The sequence below is a fragment of the Phocoena sinus genome, chromosome 3 (assembly GCF_008692025.1).
Source record: "Phocoena sinus isolate mPhoSin1 chromosome 3, mPhoSin1.pri, whole genome shotgun sequence".
NCBI classification, from domain to species: Eukaryota; Metazoa; Chordata; class Mammalia; order Artiodactyla; family Phocoenidae; genus Phocoena; species Phocoena sinus.
Genome location: NC_045765.1, coordinates 30,824,894 through 30,844,126, shown reverse-complemented (window position 1 = coordinate 30,844,126; position 19,233 = coordinate 30,824,894). Strand labels below are relative to the sequence as shown.

Here is a 19,233-nt window from a genome sequence, read left to right as displayed (position 1 = left end):
CTCCCCCCAATTTTCTTTGTCAGCAATATATTAATGATAAAATTTTGCCTTGAATTCCTTTCTGACTTTTTCTTCTAACATACTACTTTCCTTTTCTCCTGACAATTTAAATATATTGTACATCATCAAGAGTCATGAGAGGGGCTTCCCTGGTGGCGCAGTGGTTGAGAGTCCGCCTGCCGATGCAGGGGATGTGGGTTCGTGCCCCTGTCCGGGAAGATCCCACATGCCGCGGAGTGGCTGGGTCCGTGAGCCATGGCCACTGAGCCTGCGTGTCCGGAGCAAAAAAAAAAAAGAGTCATGAGAAAATGTAGGAGTGTCTCAATCTTAGCCATTAAACTATATATCTTCCCTTTAAGAAATAGAAATAAGAAAGAAATGGGTTTTGGAAGAATATAGTTTTTGGCAAACTGACCATATCCTGCCACTATTACCTTACTATTTCTAGCATAACTTTGCATGGTTATCTAGAGTTGACAATGGGGATCCAAAAATATGTCAACCCCACCTCCTTAGCCAGGAATCTGAGGACTGGAGAGAAGAGGCTACCTGTTCTAAAGGGTGATCTGCTATCAGAAGAAAGCTAGGTTTCATCTTAGATTTTCTTGGAAAGAGAATTGAACACAGAGAAAGGGAATATGTACAAGATAGGGGAAGAGAGAGACTGTAATAGTGATGGCTAAACTGGTTGTGTTTAGTAATATCTAGGAGAGAAGTTAAGAAGGTGGTTGCATTTTTGGAAGTAGTAAATTAGAGAAAGAAGGCGGCAAGGAGTTGAGCAATGATTGTCAGGGACATCATAAAGGAGGAACCAATTGGTTCCAGAGTTCCAAGAGACCAGGGTTCAAGGTTTCTACCATAGATTAAAAGTGACTGGGTTTTTTGTTTGTTTGTTTTGTTTTTTTCCTGTACGAGGGCCTCTCACTGCTGTGGCCTCTCTCGTTGCGGAGCACAGGCTCCGGACGCGCAGGCTCAACAGCCATGGCTCACGGGCCCAGCCGCTCCGCGGCGTGTGGGATCCTCCCAGACCGGGGCACAAACATGTGCCCCTGTATCGGTTGGCGGACTCTCAACCACTGCGCCACCAGGGAAGCCCGACTGGGTTTTTATTTTTTTAAAAAATCCAGGTCTTTCCAACTAGTCCAGGTAATGATGGAGGGTGTCAAGTTTTAATAGTGATTCCCTCAAATGTCTAACCTAGGGAAGAATTTGTACATTATACTCATTGAATCAAATTGGAATAAATAATTCAGAAAGTGGAGTATAGGCATCCAACTCTTATCTAATCAGAGAAACAAAGAAAATCAATATTCCCTCATTTTGCTTTTCTAGTTATTTTTGTTTTTCTTTTCCTGAGTTTTTTTGAGATGTGATTAATGCACACCCCAGGTAAATCAAAGGAAAGATTTCTTTGTAAACAACAGTGATTTTAGAGTTAGTTACATTTGTATCCTGTTCTTCTCTGAGTCTTTGTTAGTCTCTCACATTTTTATCGTCCTTTATTTTTTTCAGGTCAGAATAAATCCCTCCTTTAAGTAATAACAGGTTTCTTTAGTGAAAATTAGATACGCATAAAGAGAAATCATGCAAGTGAATCTTATTCAATAGTGATTTCATTTTCAAGTAAAATACCTTTTTAAAGACATGGTCAATATTTAAAGTAAACATATGTTTTAAAGAGTATTTTTAAATTTTATGGATTACATCGCTCAGTAATCATACCTTATATATTTCCCTAGTGCTTTACTAAATATTTCTAAACATTTTGATGCTCATTATTGTATTTGGTTTTATCAACACACTTGAGTTAGCTGGGGTAAACATTTGCCCATTTGAAAAAAAGTGTAATTTATGCTATTTTTATGGGTTAATTGACAAAAAATAGTTTTCAAAGCCTACCATCTGTACAGCACTGCAAACGTGAGAAGTTTTTGTTTGCTTGGTTTTTGTTTGTGAAAGCAAAAAGCAGATAAACAGTAGATAGTTTGATTTCTAGTAGAAATACTAGTGTAGCTGGTAGACTCTTTTTAAATGGCATACATAAAAATGGTCTTACGTTAAGGGTGCTTGGACAGTTCTTTACTTCCACAGATCAGAATCTTAGCATTAGATTGAAATATAATCAGAATATGGTTGGTAGTTTCCGAGTCCCTGCCTGGTGCATGGTACTTTTATATTTCTTTAGTATCCCGTTGAGTTTAGGACTTCTATCCGTTTCCTAGGGCTGCCCTAACAAATTATGAAAACTGGGTGAATTCAACAACAGAAATTTATTGTCTCAGTGCTGGAGGCTAGAAGTCTGAAATCAAGGTGTCAGAAGAGCCATGCTCTTTCTAATGGCTCGCTCTAGGGGAGAATTCTTCCTTGCCTCCTCTGGCTTCTGGTGTTTGCTGACAATCCTTGGCTTGTAGATTCATCACTGGTCACATGGGCATCTTCTCCCAGTGTCTTCATATTGTTTCCTTCTGTGCATGTTTGCCTCTGTGTCTAAATGTCTCCTTTTGGAGGGGGGGCATAATTCATAACAGGGCTCAGTCATTTTCAGATAGAAAGGGCTACTCTAACATTTGTCAGCCCTATATGCCCTGGGCACTCAGCAGTTGAGCATGTTTCTCTATCTGGCTAAGGTTCTTTGTTGCTCTGTGGTTGTATTTATCACATTATGTTTTCTAATGTAGTTATTTGAGGACATTTTAGCTCTTCCACTAGATTTGATGCTCCATCAACAAAGTAATTGTGGCTTGTTCATTTTTGTATCCCCTCAAACCACCTACTTCTGAGTCTTCAAAAGAGTAGGAAAGCAATAAACATCGGTGTTAAACTGAATTTAGAAATAGAGAACTCAACAAAGCCTATTAGGTTTGTTGCACTTAACAAGGAGACCAGTTATATGGGAAACAAAAGCTTTAAATGACCAACTTTTCACACAGACTAAATTGTAAAGAAAAATAAGGAGACGTTTGCTTTTTATTAGAGAGATTTCTTTAAAATAATGAATAGAATTCAATAGCAATTATAAATAGTGCTGCAATGAACGTTGTGGTACATGTCTCTTTTGGAATTATGGTTTTCTCAGGGTATATGCCCAGTAGTGGGATTGCTGGGCCATATAATCTTTCTATTTTTAGTTTTTTAAGCTCCTCTGTACTGTTTTCCATAGTGGCTGTATCAATTTACATTCCCACCAACAGTGCACGAGGGTTCCGTTTTCACCACACCCTTTCCAGCATTTATTGTTTCTAGATTTTTTGAAATTAAATTGAGTTATTTGTAGTGAGGTGGATGGACCTAGAGTCTGTCATACAGAGTGAAGTAAGTCAGAAAGAGAAAAACAAATACCATATTCTAACGCACATATATAGAATCTAAAAAAAAAAAAATGGTACTGATGAATCTAGTTGCAGGGCAGGAATAAAGAGGTAGACATAGAGAATGGACGTGAGGACACGGGGTGGGAGGGGGAAGGGTAAGCTGGGGCGAAGTGAGAGTAGCATCGACATATATACACTACCGAATATAAAATAGTTGGCTGGTGGAAAGCAGCAGCATAGCGCAGGGATATCTGCTCCGTGCTTTGTGATGACCTAGAGGGGTGGGATAGGGAGGATAGGAGGGAGGCTCAAGACGGAGGGAATATGGGGACATATGTATGCATATGGCTGATTCACTTTGTTGTACAACAGAAACTAACACAGTATTGTGAAGCAATTATACTCCAATAAAGATCTCTTAAAACAAAGTTTTTAAAAAATAGCAAGTATAATTGTAGCAATACTCCTAATAAAGAAAATAGCCAAGCTTTTTGAGTGTATTCCTGGCCGTGGTCCTAGTGACTTACATGTATCACCTCATATAATCCTTGGGACAATTTTGTGGAGTGAAAACATTGAACAGTTAAGAAACTAAACTATAGAGATATTACAGTAAGAAAAAACTTAACATAGTTAATAAATGACAAAGCTAAAATTCAAGCCTGTGCTCTTAACCATTCCATTGACATATGTGGTAGTTGCATGCTCTATTGTGAGAGGTCAAAGAATCTACATTCTGTAAGTATATTCTATTTCTAACATTAAATGATATACATTAGCTATATATTAAACACAACATGGGTGGGAGTATACTTTATACCTTCCTAGAAAACAATTTTTAGGTGGTTAATTAAAAATTAGCATTTAGCAATGAAGGAAAACTAAACCAAAAGAAAGATTAATTTACTTGAAAAACGTACTCATTGGCTCCCAAGCCCATTTAAAATAGGCCCCTGAAAACAATTATAATAAAAGATGCCAATACATCCTTAATAAGGTCAATGATGAAAACTATAGAATTACTTTAGGAGTCAGTTATGTGATATATAACCAAAACACCATCTAACTCATAAAATTATTTGATGGGTTATATAATATCCTTAAAGCATCACTTGTCCTTTAAGTTATAAACTTTTAGCAGATATTTATAGAAGATGTTATGGAAACAACCTTAAACCTTTAACTGTGTTAAACAGAGGCCACAGATCTGCATATGTGACTGATATTTTGCTAAATTTCCCTAACAGTGTTTAAGTGCTAAATATAAGATGCCAAAACACTGCAAAGTCAGCATATAATATGACTAAGATTGTGAACATTAATTATGTTTTAACAGGTTTATTTAAAATGATAATTATATTTAAATGTTTTAAATTGAGCTCCAATATAACTTTAAACATATTTGATCAAAAGCACTCAAGTATGGATACTTAAAAATATATGTATGATAAGTAAAAATCTTAGTATTTACCTAGTATAAAATAGCATATAAACTCCTTAGAAGTGAAATACGTCCCATTCATGTCATAGTAAACAGTGTTAGTTTAGAAAATATTTGCAGAATGATGACCAAAGTTTGTCTTCACTGCACAATAAATTTTTAAAATCTGGTGGAGAAAAATATAAATTAATTGTAACTTAAGAGGAATAATTGAATGTCTACTATCAATACTTTGTGTTGTAAATTTTTGAGAAGATCAACTTGCAAATTCCTTTGAATACACCAGCAACAAAAGAAAATATTGAGAAATTAGATTTCATGAAAAATTTAAAAAGGGCATCAAAAGAAACGATCAACAGAGTAAAATGACAACCCATAGAATGGGAGAAAATATTTGCAAATTTTATATCTGATAAGAGATTAAAATCCAGAACATAGAACTCCTAAAACTCAACAGTAATAAAAACAAACGATCTGGTTTTGAAAATGGGCAAAGGACTTGAATAGACATTTCTCCAAGGAAGATATATGGGTGGCCAATAAGCACATGAAAAAATGCTCAACATCACTAATAGAGAAATTCATATCAAAACTACATTGCAATACCATTTCATACCCATTAAGATGGTTACTACCCCAAAACAAAATAAAACAAAAAGCCAACAAACAAAAAAACAGAATAACAAATGTTGGCAAGAATGTAAGGAAATTGGAACACTTGGGCACTGTTAGAGGAAAAATGGTACATCTGCTGTGGAAAACAGTATGGCAGATCTCCACATTATTAAAAATAGCACTGGGACTTCCCTGGTGGCACAGTGGTTAAGAATCCACTTGCCAATGCAGGGGACACAGGTTCGAGCCCTGTTCCGGGAAGATCCCACATGCTGCGGAGCAACTAAGCCTGCGTGCCACAGCTACTGAGCCTGCGCTCTAGAGCCCACAAGCCACAACTAATGAGCCCACGTGCTGCAACTCCTGAAGCCCACACACCTAGAGCCTGTGCTCCACAGGAGAAGCCACTGCAATGAGAAGCCCGCACACCGCAACAAAGGGTAGCCCCCACTCGCCACGACTAGAGAAAGCCCACCCGCAGCAACGAAGACCCAACGCAGCCAAAAATAAGTAAACAAATTAATTTTAAAAAATGATTGTGTAAAAATAGCATTAGCATATGATCCAGCAAAAATCCTTTCACATACCTTGTCAGGCTTCAGCTGGGACAAACAATATTCCTGGCAGTACTGAATATCCCCTTGGACACAAGAGGTATCCCCAAATAAGGTGAAAAAGATACTACCCTCCCAAGATTCAGAGCCACTCCCAAAGAGAACCAAAAGAAGGACTCACACAATTTCCTTGAGAGCTGGCAGCAGTCAGTAGAACCCTAGCCACAAATAGAATGTGACCTGAAGTTTTGTCCAGGCATATTTTTGGGTCCCCCAACCTGACATTTGTCAAGCTAAGTTCTCAGGACACAAGATACAAACAAGAAGACTATAGCTGTCTCTGGAAGAGAAGGGATGAACAATCAGTAGACAGCCAAAAGCAAATTAAGTCACAATTCAAAGATCTAAATCTTACAAATGTGTTTTGCCTGAATTTGCAATAGAAGGGACAACATGAAATTTTACCTTTCTCTCTAGAGATTTGGGAGAGCTGACTTTGGTAAGAGTTCTTATTCCTTGCTGGTTTCTGCCAGTTTTCCTAGGTCCTGTCTAGGTTCTGGAGCCAGTATGGTGTCCCAGCAGTCCTCATGCTGGTCAACAGACACTGTAGAGGCGGAAAAGTAATTTTTCCTGTATCTTTTCTGGTGAATGCTTAGCTGAGACCCCTTTTTCTCTAGGGTATCTCAAAAATAGATGTTTATCTAGGTTAAAAGTTCTCTACTGTGGCCACTGTAATTCAAGATTATCTTTGGTAAGTTTAACCTGCGTTGTTCAGCCTTAAAACAAAAATTTATTCATCTGAAGGCTCACACTGGACACAGTCCAGCTTCAGTCAGAAACCTGGTCCAGTTTCTAAGTAGGACCCATTCTGACCTCAGATTTAGTCCAGTTTCTGACAGAGTCTGACCCAGGCCCAGTCAGGCCCCACATGATTTGTGGACCCAGTCTAGAAGAAGAAATGTTCAAATAAAATCTCACAGCTCGGGCTTCCCTGGTGGCGCAGTGGTTGAGAGTCCGCCTGCCGATGCAGGGGACGCGGGTTCGTGCCCCGGTCTGGGAAGATCCCACATGCCGCGGAGCGGCTGGGCCCGTGAGCCATGGCCGCTGAGCCTGCGCATCCAGAGCCTGTGCTCTGCAATGGGAGAGGCCACAACAGTGAGAGGCCCGCGTACCGCGCAAAAAAAAAAAAAAAAAAAAAAAAAAAATCTCACAGCTCATAATGCAAAAGCTGCAGAGCTAGGGTCCTAGAGGGACATACACATGATCTCTCAAGGCAGCAAGAAAGCAGCAAGTTAAGGAGCTCAACAGGTACCTATGTGTGGTACTTCATTACTCTTGGGGGCTGTCAGGGGTCTCCTTCAATTTCCTCTTCTGACACAGGAACTGTTAAGACATAAACTGAAGCATATTAAACATGTAAGAGTTTATCTGAGCAAAAATTGGTTTGAATCAGGCAGCATCCAATCTAGCAGATAGAAAGGAGCTCCAAGGAGCTGTACAAAATGAAAAACTTTTATAGGCAGAATGGAATGAGAAAAAATAAGTTATACTGGCAAAAATGTGGGTTAGTTATTGCAAAGTTACTTTCCTTTAGGGAATGGCAGGCGTCTATTAGACAGATCACCTAACTAGTGCTGATCAGGCAGTTCCTGAGTGAGTGGTTTAAGATTACATTTCTGACAGAGTCGAAATAGTAATTAAGTCTTGGTTTGCTCATGTGGGACTTAGCATATTGACTCCGTCTTGGGCTTGTTGTCTTGTTTTTGACAAACCCGTGTCTATTCATGGACAAATGGATAAGTGTGGTATATATATAACATGGGATATTATTCAGCCTTAAAAAGGAAAGAAATTCTGACATATGCTCCAAAATGGATGAACCTTGAGGACGTTATGCTAAGTGAGAAAAGCCTGTCACAAAGACAAATACTCTGATTCCAGTCATACAAGGTACTTAGAGTAGTCAAAATCATAGAAACAGGAAACAATACTAGTTGCCAGGAGCTTTATGAGGGGAATGGGGAGTTACTGTTTAATGAGTGTAGAGTTTCAGTTTTTCAAGATGAAAAGGGTTATGGAGATGGATGGTGGTGATGATTGAACACCATTAGGAACCACCACTAAACTGTACACTTAAAAATGGTTAAGATGGTGCATTTTATGTTATGTGCATTTTACCACAATAAAAACTTATTTAAAAAATAGAACAGACATATATTCCCAAATGCTAAAAAGAAACAAGCAAAGAAAACAAAACAACTTTTGAATAACTAGATTGAAGTAGTAATGTGAGAGGAAAAGGAAGAAATCAACTAAATCATTCAATTAAGGTTTATTGAGTGTGTACTGTTCCTCTGAATTAGATTTGAATGCAATGGGGAGAGGGTGAAAAAGCGAGATTTCATTTCTCTAGGAAACATCATTCTAGTGGGGAAGCTAGAGAATAATAAAGTAGTCAAATAGATAAGCAATACGCTTATACGTTTTGGTGTTACATAGGAAATCAATACACTGAGTAGTAAAACAGAATAACTTGAGATGGAGTGGCCAGTAAAAGCCTCTCTAAGGGGACAACATTTGTGCTGAAACTTAAAGGATAAGAGTGATTAAGAGAAGAGCTGAAAGAAGAGTAATTTACATAAAAAGAATAATTGAAAAGGCCCGAAGTTAAAAAAAATAAAAATCCTGTTCAAAGAATCAGAGGCAGTGCAAATTTGTCTTCCTATGAATCCAGTAACTTAGATTATGTGGCCCAAATTTAACTATGCTTCTTAGCCCTTTGCCATTTTGAGTTATTCTTGAAAGTCTGGTTGATGGCAAGCAAAGAAGATACGGGGGCTAATTAAGGGGGTGGGGAAGGGGGAGACTAGAAATGAAGAAGCTAAATTCTGATCCCATTGGGCCAATGAAGAGTAAAAGGACTGGAAGAGAGAAGAAAATTGAAAAGAGCAAACAAAGAAGGAAGACTCTAGGCTTAGGAAAAAATGCAGGGTAGCCAAGATTGTCAGAACACTACAGGCAACCCCGTGTGAAAGAACTCCCGGGATTTCCATAGAACATGCACATTCTAAAGACAGTGAAGTCTGCACATACAACAGACAGGGATCTGAAGTAAGAGGGAGGGCAGAAGCAAGTTCTGGGCAATGTCATGCAGATAGAGCTAAAGATAAGAGGCAGTTTAAGAACAGTCACACTGTTTCATTTGGAATGGCAAGTGAAAGAAAAGGATTACCTGCCTCCTTCTCAAACTAAAGCTAAAGCACAAAAACAAGGTATCATCAAACAGTGGGAGCCTCCAGGAGAGGGGAATAAACCTGCCTTTCTTATTCAGCGTGTAGCTTAGCTCACTCAAGAGGCAAAGAGCAATTAGAGTTTTTAAAATGTATGGTTAAGTTATATACACAAAGCACACATTTTAAATACAATTTTCTTAACACAGTTATGTGTACACAGTTTTAAGATTTCTGTATCAACATTAGTGCTTAATGATAACAGTGGGTCATCTCGATAGAACTGTTTGGCTGTTGCATCAAGATTCTGTGAATTTTCAGAGAAGAAAACTTCTGTTTCGCTGAGTAGATTCAGGCTATGTTTTCAGGAATGGTTGTGCAGTGTTTGAGAGCAAGACAGCCTGTGTTCTAAGAGGTAAAAAAATGGATAGGAGGTCTCATCTGGATCCTCTATTCATATATTGTTCACTGGGTTCTCTCCTACAATTGTGTGGTTGTATGGTCCTCCCATGCGAGGAGCAAAGGGCTCCTTAGGTTCAAGCTGTGGAAAAACATCCTTTGTTCACACTATTTTCACACTCCATGTAGCACTTCCAAAGATCTTGAGGCCCATGACTGCCACATCCATGGCTAGAATATATGTAGTGCTGTGGGAATGTAAATGAACTGTTCTGATAGAGCAAATTGGAGGATTATGCTTGATTAAGTATCTAACATTCATTCATTTAAGCAGTATTTTTTGGAGTGCCTCCTATGTGCCAGGTACTGTTGATTTCCCTACTGAGAAATCACCAGGGAATAAAACCAAGTCCTTTTAGAATTTACATCCTGGGGAGGTAGAGGGAGAAAAGATGGAAAAAAAAAAAAAAGTAAAATTATAATACATCACATGTTGATCCTTGCTAGATAAAAGCATGATAAAACAGCATCAAAGGAATAGAGGTGCCAAGGTAGGAGGGTGCTTTATACAGACTACTTTATATAGTAAATGTAGGCATTGCTGATGAGATGGCACTTGAGCAGATACCAGAAGGAGGGGAAAAGGAGGAGCCCCCAAAATATCTGAGGTAAGAGTTTTAAAAGGAGTAGAAACAATGAAAGCAAAAGTCTGGATGTGGGAATGTGTTTGCTGTTTTGGGGAGCAGTAGGGAAGTCAGTGTATTTTGAGCAGATTAATGCAAAGAGGGTAATGGTGGCAGACAGGATGAGAGGGGCAGTGGAGATGAGAATGCAGACCATCTTGTAGACCAATATCCAGACTTCTTTTTTTTCCCCATCGAATGAGGTACAAAGTTAATGGAGAGATTTAATTTGGGAAGTGATTGAATTTATGGTATTTAAAAATTTTTTGAATAGGTGATACATTTAGGTGGCTTATGGATAAAGATGATATAGAACGGTTTTACACTACAAATTCTTGCTCTCATCCCTGTCTCCATTCACATGATTTACCTGCATTTTCAGAACCATTTTTGTTAGCTCTTATATAAGTTTATCTTCAGACAAAGGATTTACAAATATATTTATATCACTACTGCCTCACTTTTTACACCAATGTTTGTCTACTTTATTTACCATGTTTCTTCTTGCCTATTTTCGTTTAACTGTGTATTCTGGAGAGTTCTCTATTAATAAATAGAGATTACTGTCATTTTAAATTTTTATACAGCTGCATACTATTCCATTGTATGGATATATACCACATTTAATTAGCACTGACCTATTTCTGTCTAGTTGTTTCCAATTTTTGCTATTATAACAGTGTTGCAGAAAAACTACTTAATTTTATATTGATACATGTGAAGTAGTATTCAGATGAATACATACTCAGAGCTGAGGTTGCTCTGTGAGGTTATAGGTGTATACTTTTGATGGAGATAGCTAGATCCCTTTTTGAACTTTCATCATCTTTACTCTCATTAGCTATTACATTAGATATAATTTGAATTTATCTTTTTGAGAATTATTGAGCATCGTTTCATATACCTATAGGACAATTGTGTTTCTTTTTTTTTTCCTGTTAAATGTCTATTTCTTTCCTTTGCTTATGTTTAAAATTAGGTTGCTGGTTCTTTTTTTCTTTTTAACTTCAGCAGCCTTTAATATATTAGGAAGAATAGGCTTTAGTTTATTTGTTACAAATATTTTTCCAGTTGATCTTTTTGTTTTAATTTGCCTTTATTCTTGCCTTAATTCTTTGTTTTTTGCTTTAATTATTAATAATAAAATGAGTGACAAACTTTCTAAAGACAATTTTGGCTGCTTTGTTTTGTGTAGATTACAAATGGGTATAGATGAAAACAAGAAGGCAAGTTAATAAGCTATTGCAGTAATACAGGGGAGAAATAATGGTGGCTCAAATTAGCATGACAACAGTAAAAAGAGTTGGAAGTTATCAGATCTGGGGTGTACTTTAAAGGTAGAGCCAGCAGAAATGGTTAATGGGTATGGGCTGTGAGAAGGGGAAAAAGAAGATTTGAGGATGAAGACAGTGTTTCTAATCTGAGCAGGTACAAGATGGATTTGTCATTGACTGATTCCATGGAAGATACAGGTTTAGGATGAAATTTCCAAAGGTGAGCAGACAATTGGATAATCAAGGGAGAGCTATGGGCTGGAGATAGAAATTTAGGAGCTGCCAGTATATAAATGATGTTTAAAATCATAAGATGGAATAAGATCCCACAGGGAATGAATGTAGAGGAATAGGAACTGAGCCCTGAGGAAATGAGGAAAAACTAACAGAAGAGAATGAAAAGAGATAGCCCTTGTATTTGGAGGAGAACGAGAGGGCTGAGGTCCCAAAAGCCAAGCGAAGAAATATTTCAAGGAATGAATAAGCATCCTTACAAAATGCTGCTTATATGCTGAGTGAAAGGGAGGACCAAGAACTGTCTATGTAATTTAGCAATGTGAATGGTGTGACTTTCATAAGATTTATTTTGGTAGAGTAATAAGATGAAGGAAGAGTAAGGATACAGTCAATTTTTTAAAAGCACAGATATTATAGCATATGGTATGTGTTGGGCTGTACCCCGCAGGTCTGCAAGCCCTGTCATTGCCCAGCCACAAAACCAAAGAAAAAACCCCGTGTCAGCGACCAAGACATCAAGGTCGCTTATCAGATAAAGGACCTTACATGTCTGAAGCAAGGTCCTGGAGTGACACCCCAACTTGCCACCCTGCACGGCAGATGACAGGCAAGACATGGCAGAAGTCTTCCTTCCCTACTGCGGAGGTTGTGGAGATGAGGTTACCAGTTTAGGGGGAAATGACATCGGGTTGGCTCTTCAGTTGCCAGGGAAACCAGCAGAGGGGCACATCCCTCACAGCCCCCTGGCATTAACAACCATCTTGGGGCAGATGTTTCCCCTTTGATAAACTACCATACTGGAGCCATTCTGATCTAAAGATTAGGACAATCACTGACTGGGGCAGCGGAGGTGAGGTAGGGGAGGGGCAGGAAGCACATAGGCAATTACTGATTAAGCTCTATGATTCAGAGGTCAGTCATATGGTAATTCTGTTTTTAGTTTTTCGAGAAACCTCCATACTGTTTTCCACAGTGGCTGCACCAATTTACATTCCCATCAACAGTGTAGGAGGGTTCTCTTTTCTCAACATCCTCACCAACATTTATCTGTGTTATATATCCAAAAAATAAAAATTAAAAAATTAAAAACGTTATGTGAACCCCAATGTTCATAACAGCAATTTACAATTGCCAAGATACGGAAGCAACTTCAGTTTCCATCAACAGATGAATAGATAAAGAAAATGTACACACACACACACACACACACACACACACACACACACACACACTGGAATACTACTCAGCCATAAAAAGGAATTAAAATTTGCCATTTGCAGTAACATGGATGGACTTGGGTGGTGTTATGCTAAGTGAAATAAGTTAGATGGAGAAAGAAAACATTATATGATGTCACTTATATGCAGAATCTTAAAAATACAACAAACTAATATAACAAATAAGCAGCCAACTTACAGATACAGAGAGCAAACTAGTGGTCACCCGTGGGGAGAAGAAAGTGAGGAGGGGTAATATAGGGGTAGGAGATTAAGAAGAACAAACTATTATGTATAAAATAAGCTATGAGGATATATTGTACAATACAGGGGATATAGCCAATATATTATAATAACTATAAATGGAGTATAACTTATTTATTCAAAAAACAGAAGAGGGGAGGTCAGTCATATGAATAAGTCTAGGAGAAGAAAGGACTGGTGGAGCAGGGAATATACAGAGAACAACCATCCTGAGTGGCCTGATAATACAGTATTCTAATTGGAATGATGCAGTAGAGAGCACAATTAAATGTTATAGAAGAAGAGAAACATGTTGGTATTATGTCCTTGAGTTGATGAGATAACATTTGGTCTATCCCAAATTACACTGTTTGGTGTTCAAAAGGAACATGCAGTCAAAGGGTTCTATTTCCTCCAGCCTTACTCATCTGTCTACAGATAGGAGTAGAATAAAAAGAAAATTAAATTGAACCAGTACTTCAGCATTTCCAGGCAATTATGAGTGATAGGGAGGTTTGTGTTATAGTTGAGGCTAGATATGAGATGATAGACCATGGGATTCAAACTGGCCAAGGATGAAGTTAGGACTTGAAAGGGTGAAAAACAATGGAAATGTGCTAAAATAATAGCTTATAGGTTCTAGGGTAGAATAGCAATTGTTGAAACTGGGAAATTAATGAGAAGACCTTGAAAGATAGAGGGTGATGTTTGGAAACTAGAATGTCTGAAATGGAGGTAATGGGGAAAATGTATTAACTGGTTGAAGAAAGAAAAAACAACTATTGAATAATATCACAGTGTGCTATGGGATAGAGAACACTCATTTAAAGAGAGAAATTTAAGGAACTTAGAACCAGGATTTTGGAAGGATTACCTAAGTGACTATTAAAATGGTTCAAGAGCAAAGGCAGGAGAGAGGAACAGTAAACCAGGTACCAAAATCTCCACAGGATGAATGGAGATTTTGCATTAGTCAGTAAATGATAACATAACGTTTCCCTTTTAATTTGCTTTACATAGCTTCAGTTTTATATCTAGAACATCGTATTTATCATTAGTATTCAGTAATACTTTAAAAAGTGTATAAATCATTGAACACTAAAAAATAGTCCCAAGAACTTTAAATCTGTATTTACTTTCTTCTTTGAAACTCCTATTTGTTTGTTTCTCTGTTTTCAGAAAATAGCGTGCTTGCTTTAACAAACTTGGATAATAGAGCATGGTACTAATTACTTTTTTTATTCCTATTCTGTTTATCTTCCATCTCAGACTTCAGCAATGCATTTATTTCCTCAAAGTAATTGCCTAGGGGAACCACTGATTCTTATATATTATGTAATCTAGTACCCTTATTTTATAAGTGACAGAACTGAGACCCATAAAAAGTGTTGCTTGTTTAAGGACATTTGTCTAGTTAGTGTCAATTCCCAGTTGGGTCGGGATACCAAGATTAATGCCCTGATTTCTGGTCTAAACTGACTTTAGTAATGGTGTGGGAGTAGGTCTGATGAGGTTGCTCTAAAGATATAGCCAAATAAATCACATAGACTCTAGGATTTGGTTTTGACCTGCCCAGTCTGCTCTGCCATTAGAAAAAAGAAAAATTCTAACAAATTATAACTTGTTTCCATTCTGAAAAGGGGATGAGCTATAAACTTTTTACACTCTCAACTTTGGGAGACTATATATATATAAATTTTTTTTCGGTACCAATAAGTCTTTATTCATTGTATTTTCCCAAGGAAAAGAAGGGGAAGGGAAAAGGGTCAGCCTGTGTGTTACAAAATGATAGCAAATGGGAAAGGAAGTACCTGGCACAGCAAAATCAACCAACAAATAAACACTACACAGATGGGTTGCCAAAGCCCAAGGGGGCTCAGTCTCCTGCGGTTCAGTAATGAGGGGAAGGGATGAAGAACAGGTACATGCTTTTCTACCCTCCCTCCCTCCCATAAATTCAACATTTCACACAAAGCTTTGGTTTCTAGCAGTAAACATGGAGTTAATTCATCCATCTCCTATTAAACAATCTTGTGGCCCCTTTGATGTAAGTTTCTTGCACCTGCATAAAAGTTCCTGAGTGACTTGGCTATATATTCATCTTTCCTTTCGTGGTCTCCCAACCCCACTTTCTACATGGAAGGCCACCTCGTTGCCCCTCTCTACCCTAGGATTAGAGATTAAAGTAGGTTTTAATCCATCCAAAGACAGCAGTCTGTTTGGCATGAATCAAATCAAGGAATGGTCATGACTTAGGAACAAGGGATGGAGAGTTCTTAGCTTCTTCAGGATTTTTGCACAAATCATTTAATCACAGACAAATTAAACGTATAGGTGTATGGACTATTTTTTGGGGGGGTATGAAGGGGGAAAGAAGAGGGGGTAAGAATACAGTTTTTAGGACAGAAGATCTTGTTCAAAATAGGAAACAGGGGAAGGGGAACACAAAAGAAAGTGTAGTTCAAGACTTCCCACTTCAAGAAGAGGGGCCCCCAATCTTATGTTTCAGATCTTTTTGGCTGGTGCAGACCTTTTGTCAAAGATGCTTTGGCTATTTTTCTCAATATAAAAAGAAGTTTGTAAACAATAAAATCCCAAAAGAACACGGAGAAGACCAACACATTATATTTACACAAACTAGGCCACCTAGCAACCACCAAATCAGCTACTTGTGAAGTCCTACAAAGCCCAGACAAATACAATAGCTAGAGGGGGGCAGCAGTTGGGGGAGACAAGAACCCAGGATCAGACACACATCACCCAATCCGTTCTATTGCATTTGCCCCATTACAACACAGTGAGGTAGGTTTGCAGTGATCTCACAGCATGTAAATGAAACCCCCTTTTCTCCTTTAGTTACCATGACACTAATTACTGTGGCAGCAGGGCAGGACACTGGCTCTGGGAACCACAAAGAAGCCGTCACTGATGGTCTCTCTGGAAACCAAGGAGGAAAAGCCCAGAATTGTTAAAGATTAAGGATATTATCCTTGTTTCATATATCCATCCCTGGGCAGCTTAAGACGGGTACAGAGGCATCATTCTTAAAAACTGTCCTTACCAACTCACAGTTTTTACAAAAACACTTACAATACACCCTGTTGTGTGTTAGGCCTAGCCCAATCCAGTGAAGGATGGATCTGGTATGTAAAGCGAGTCAGTACCCTGGTATTAGAGGTCTGGAACAGGAATCCTTTATCACACATACAGATGACCTCTGCCTAATCCTGGCTTCCCTTCTCTGCACCTTTCACCTGGCCCAGCCTCTCCTAACCTCTCTGTACCACCTTTTCCTGTTCAGACCAATTTCCAATCTCTCAGTAGAAGGAGACCATGCCATGGGGCAACCCAGTTAAAACCTAGTCTCCCATGAAACATAGAAGATGGAGGGGTTTCAAGAGGACACTATGGCAGAAAAGCCAGCTCTAGTTGGCAAAAATGAGGAGTTCAATAGGCTATACGATCCAAATAGTTGTTCTCTCTGGTGATACAGCAACAGAAAGTATCCCTGCTGTGCAGACCCGGAGCTGCTGCCACTTATCCCTGAGATTGCTCACATACCTGAGAACACAGTGCAGGAATGAGGGCACTCATTAAATTAGATTAAAATACACAAAAATACAAAACATTTCTATTACGAAAAACAAAGTTAAAATGCACAAGATACGTCATTCGCACACAGCTAGTGGAGTTGGCATCCTGGAGAAAGTGGGACCCAAGGTACAGTCATCCAAGGGAGCAAATAAAATTGTATTGGCCCGGAATGGGGTGGGAGTGAGCTTAGAAGCAGCAGGTCTGCAGCTGTTCCCTCAACCCCCCTTTTGCCTATCATCACAACCCATTGCTTGGGACAGTTCTCAGCACTCTGTCCCAGGAGGGAGTTATGAGGAGACAGGATGCGGAAAACCCTGCCTTACCCCTGAGATATTTCCTCCCACAGAATGTAGTGGCTTGTGGGTTTGGGTCCATCAATCTGGTCTCATGCTCAATCTTTTCACTCTGGCATGGGAAATATTATTCCATATCCTTCTTGAAGAGTAAAACAACTTCCCTATCCAGGCCACTTTCAAAAGCTGGAGATTCTGGGGGTGGAGACTCAGATAAAGCATGCAGGAAGAATTATCCCCCAAAGCCCTCACGTGCATTTGGATAGAGCATGATTGGAGTTTCTTTGCCTCACCCCTTCCCTCCACCAAGAGGGAAGAGGGGGTGACACTGTAGACCCCGGCCTGAGATACATGGCAGTGCCAGCTGCCCCCTACCCGCCCTGTCCCCCCTTTCTCCACTCTGCTGATTGATGCCTGTTCTTCAAAACTTTCTCATCACGAACGGATAACCCCCATCCACTGTGGCTCAATTCTGGGCCTCGGGGAGCATGGCAGGGCTATGGATCTCTTCTTCCTCCTCCCGAAAGTAGGCTGGCTTTCCCTGGGAGCTGGGAGCTTGCTGGGCCTTCAGTGGACGCGAGGCTACCGTATGGTTGATGCTCTGGCAGAAGTGGCACTTCTTGGGCTGGGGTGGCCGTTTGCATTCCTTGGCATGATGACCTAGACCTGCACAGTTGTAGCACCTATCTCCCTTTGATCTGCATTTCTGCATGTTCTTCCCTTTGGGCCACCTCTCACTCCCAATGCAGGACACCCCACCCGGGCCGGTGACTTGGATAGATTACAGGCCCTTGGCAGACTTCCTAAAGGTGAACTCTACGGCCTCACCCTCCTTCAGGCTCCGGAAGCCCTCCATGTGCAGCTTACTCTGGTGCACAAAGACATCCGCCGGGGTGAGGGTGGGGTCGAGTGTGACCCCGGACAGGAAGCCGAATCCCATGCGCACGTTGAACCACTTAACAGATGCCGGCTCCGCACAGCAGCTGCGGCTCCTCGGCCGCCCGGGCCGCGTCCTCCTGCATCTCCTCCGGCCACCTGCAAACTGCTGGTTTGACACAGAGCTCATGGTAGTCGGCTGAGCCCGCGGCCCCGGGCCCCAGGTCGGCCGGCTGCTGGCCCCAGAGAAGTCTGGAGGCAAAGGGCTATATTTTAAAAATACCCACAGAAGTACTCATGCTGCCATCCAGATTTTATACACACTGACTGCCATTTACTTTAATCAAGCAGTGGCCTCCACTATGTCAGTCTTGGCTGTCATGAAGCAGAAGAAGGAATACTGCCTCATCAGACCCTAGAGAAATTCTATAATGGAACTTAACTCACTAAATGATGGCTAATAATTATATCACATAGTGAGACAATCCACTTGAAAATAAGCTTAGTGTAAAGAAATGTGAGTATCGAAAAGAAACATTTTCATTCCCTATTCAAAGGTATCTTGTTTTAAAATGTACCTTATATCTTATTTCTTATCTTCATGTCATATGCAGGTAGACAAAATCTGGTCTATTCTAAGAAAGTAAGGTTAAGAATATTTTCCAAATTCTAATTTAAGGAAGAAAAGCCAAAACTAAAAATGACAGAGTTTAGTAGAGAAAGAGGTCCACATTCTGAGATATATGTTGTTTAGAATTTCCAGTATTGTCAATTACATGTAAGTTTTTTTTTTTTTTAATTTATTTTATTTTTGGCTGCGTTGGGTCTTCATTGCTGCACACAGGCTTTATCTATTTGCAGCGAACGGGGGCGACTCTTCGTCGTGATGTGTGAGCTTCTCATTGTGGTGCCTTCTCTTGTTGCGGAGCACGGGCTCTAGGCAAGCAGGCTTCAGTAGTTGTGGCGCACGAGCTTAGTTGCTCCGCAGCATGTGGGAACTTCCTGGCCCAGGGCTCGAACCGTGTCCACTGCATTGGCAGGCGGATTCTTAACCACTGCGCCATCAGGGAAGCCCTACGTGTAAGTGCTGAATGCACAAAGTTGCTCAACTCCTTAGCAAAAATATATAATTTATCACGAAAATGCTTACACACACAAACACACACACAGACATACAAAGAGAAGCCTCTCAGAATTTTAGGCATCAGAGAGAAGAAAGCCATAGTGATTTTTTCCACTTGAGATTAAAAGCATTTATCATTTGCA

The 19,233-nt window shown here is 39.6% G+C and overlaps 1 pseudogene; it reads right to left on the bottom strand.

The window, feature by feature from the left end:
• Nucleotides 1-17,557: 17,557 nt before the first annotated feature.
• Nucleotides 17,558-18,157, bottom strand: LOC116751819 (annotated as a pseudogene).
• Nucleotides 18,158-19,233: the final 1,076 nt, after the last annotated feature.